This window comes from Priapulus caudatus, unplaced genomic scaffold (genome assembly GCF_000485595.1).
Source record: "Priapulus caudatus unplaced genomic scaffold, Priapulus_caudatus-5.0.1 Scaffold551, whole genome shotgun sequence".
Classification (NCBI taxonomy): Eukaryota; Metazoa; Priapulida; class Priapulimorpha; order Priapulimorphida; family Priapulidae; genus Priapulus; species Priapulus caudatus.
Window position 1 is genome coordinate 94,674 of NW_014577612.1, and position 3,483 is coordinate 98,156.

At 43.7% G+C, this 3,483-nt stretch overlaps 2 protein-coding genes across 3 annotated transcripts in view; one reads left to right on the top strand and one right to left on the bottom strand.

Annotated features, from left to right (window-relative positions):
- LOC106811554 (transmembrane protein 43-like) overlaps positions 1 to 1,132 on the bottom strand; it is a 13,355-nt gene extending 12,223 nt beyond the window's left edge. For both annotated transcript variants that reach the window (XM_014815224.1, XM_014815223.1), the window contains exon 1: positions 970 to 1,132. The gene's annotated coding sequence lies outside the window, so the exon portion shown is untranslated. The remainder of the gene's footprint in view (positions 1 to 969) is intronic.
- The window catches only part of LOC106811548 (protein flightless-1-like), a 43,212-nt gene that overhangs the window by 21,223 nt on the left and 18,506 nt on the right, over positions 1 to 3,483 (top strand). The window lies entirely within an intron of this gene.

A 3,483-nucleotide genomic window follows, 5' to 3' on the forward strand; every position in this document is an offset into this window, starting at 1 on the left:
ATAATCATGTCGTGAAATAGCACTATTTTCCCGTTTTTCCGTTGTACACTCTAGGTATTATTAGCTCTTGAAAATCAGGAAAATCTTGAGAATCAGGAGATAACATATATTATACACTCCTATCGTTAACCTACCCAAACAGGTTTGTCAGGTTCGCGGCATCCTGTCTGTCTGTCAGGAATACATAAATAACAGCTGCAGGTAATTTCTCTTATATGCTCTCACTGTTTTTGCGCATGTGCTATTATTACATATTAATGATTTGTTATAACAACACGATGTTTATTATCAGAAGTAGGTAATAGGGAATTAGGATAATAATAGGGAATAATTCCCTATTATCTACTTCTGTTATTATCAGGAGCTAATAATGACAAATTTGTCATTATTAGCTCCTGTTATTATGAATGCGCGCGTCTATAAGCGCCTACGTATGACCTTTCCTTTGGTACTAGCTCCAGAGCTAGAGCGCTAGTTCAGCATCGTCCTACATAAGTGGTAGCTGAGCTCGTCTACTGGTGCACGAAGGGTCGTTGTCGTATAGGGTAGTTTAAATATGTACCCGAGGTAGGTAACTATTCGATATGGTTAGGGTTAGGGTTAGGGAGTAAGGCGTAGGCGACATACTCGCCGACACCTCGGGTACTACATATACGACAACGACCCCTTCAGCTCTCCTCCACAGCACGGCTGCTATGCTCCACAGTAGCGATGCTACACGTACACTATCCCGACGAGGCTGTGCGACTGATTGTCTATACAGGTTTATAATTACAGGTCTATACAGGTGTTCTAACCCTAGCAAGACCGTTTCTTGGATCTACACATACACTAGCGCTACCAGTGCATCCATTTCGCTCCCGCTACAGGCTCCGGTACAGCTGCACATACGCGTGCAGTGTTTACGAAACACTGTGTCACACTTGATACCAGATACTCACGACCAGATACCATATACCAGATACTCACTTGATTAAGATCCTCGTGGTATGCGCGGTAGAGCTGAGTGATTTTTATAATGAAGATACTAAGTACTACGTTAGTTTACTAAACGCGAGAACGTGAACGACGTTGATGAAGTGGACAGACAGTCGCACCACCACCACTACAAGCTGCCTTGTTGCTCTAACCTACACTCCTACAGTGTTTCTGTGTGGGGGGGGGGAGGTTGGGCCGAAGTATTTCCACTACGCGAGGGGGTGTCGCGCTGTTGAAAGATTCGTCGTTGTCCTTCTGAAAGAGGCGTTGGATGGGTTTGGCGTTCAGATGGTCGGCTGTTCCACAGGCACTTGGAACGTCTCAATAAAATAAAAAAATGTAAACACGAAATGTATTTACTACCAAAGTCTTAATGTTTCTCTACTCTATTTCGCCTATTATTGCCGATAACTTGTTGTAAATGCCGTTCAAATGCTCATCTGCAACACACAAGTACACAAACAACACGAATAAGAGAGTTGTGATGTGATGATACTCTCTTATTCATGTTGTTTATGCACAACGGCGTGCGTGCGGTGTACTTGTGTGTCGCAGATGAGCATTTGAACGGCATTTACAGCAAGTTATCGGCAATAATAGGTGAAATAGAGTTGAGAAACATTAAGACTTTGGTAGTAAATACATTTCGTGTTTACATTTTTTATTTTATTGAGACGTTCCAAGTGCCTGTGGGTTGTTCGGTCGAAAGCGCAGAAGAATGTTCACTGCAAGGTTACTTCAAGCTTCACTTCGTTCGCGTTAAGCTTAGTTGAAGCGTCTGATGGAAGTGTAGGCACTCCCCCGGTAGAGTTACGTGTTAATTTCCGAAAGTCTGAGAAAAGTGATCGCGGCTTGGGCAAAACGTCAGTGTCAACTGACACTCTAGCTGTTAGTGTAGATGGGTATAGACAGTCGCTGGGTTATTCCCGGCGCGTGCGAGTTAGTGTTGGGCTAGACTGATGTCTCTACAAGTTCCTTTACGGGGCCCATTCATGCGTGAACGCCCCACGTTTTGCCGTTCTCGTTTCTCTTGGATGTTTGTAGAAATAATGGTTGAGAGATGAGGCTCAAGAGTATGAGCGTGAGCTCTGTTAGATGGGGTCCTCTTCAACGTTTCGTCTTCACATCTAGCATCAGCAGCAGTACACCTGCAAGTGATACACGCTGCGCAAACGCGCGTCAGGGACGGGGTCAGTCTATGCAATGCATACCCATCAGTGCGTGGCATCCAGAAAAACATACGCGTACCAAACCCTAGCTGGGTCTATCTATGACCAAAGAGATATGTAGGTAGGTTATATGTAGCGCCTTGTCTATGACTACTGGGCTTTAAATAACCATGCGGCCTGGCAGTTATATATGATGGTGACACGTGGAAGAGCGCGGGTTTGCCAGTTATAACAACACCAGGGCTTATTGCCGGCAACGTTGAGATAAGGGTTAGGGTCAGTGGGCGTGAGAAAACTTTTTTACGCGCGATTACTTTATAGTTAAAGTCGGGTAATTCGCCCAGTTTCGAATCCCCTGCACTAAATACAAAAATATGAAATATACAGTAGGCCTTCTAAGTCGCCAAGTAGCAGGAAGTAACAAACTAAGGTAACCAGTCTAAAGTTTAAGAATCGTGCATCCGATCTATAACTCTGTCTGTCTCATATATAACCTTTCATTCTATCTCATCCTTATCCTTGAGTTGCCAAAGCTGCCTTTGGGGGTTTCCCTTGAGTGGCCCACATATAAACGTTTGACTGTATAATGATTAACTTGTTTAAGCCATCTTTTAGGGGGATTTTCATTGAGTGATCATTATATAAAGGTTTGACTGCATATCTGGTGACCTATCTAAGCCATCCTTTTGGGGTTTGGGTTCCCCTTGAGTGACCCTTATATAAAAGTTCAACCGAATACTTTCTGACTTGTTTAACCCATCTTTTAGGGCAGGGGTGGGCAAACTTTTTTTTTTTAAATCAATACATTTTTGTGAAAGTCAACATGTTTGTGCTTGAACCGAGGCTGACTTTTTCAGTGTCATACAGATTAGTGTTCTATTGTCTCTGGTTCGCTCTGCAATGCCATTTCAGCTAATTATGGTCAGAGATGGTGCCCTTGAGGCGAAACGCACGTATTATCTTAGAGCACACCGCCCGATTTTAAAAGGTGCGGCCCAATGATGCGGCCCTCGCTTTGAAAAGTTTGCCCACCACTGATTTAGGAGGATTTCCATTGAGTGACCTTTACATACACTCACGCATACGATCACCACTTCAGCACCATACTTCAGTTCTGTCGACCTGTGTCTAATGCGCCTTTCCCTAGAGGGACCCTTATGTTAAGGTTTGATGCCATACTTGCTGACAGTAATGCTCGTATTTTTCTGTATTTCTCTAATGCACGTTATTTCCCGCCTCTCTCTCTCACAGTTGGATAAGAAGGCGTGCTCTGCGATCCACGCGGTGCACCTGCGTAACTTGTACTTTCTACTTTAATTAATTAATTAATTAATTA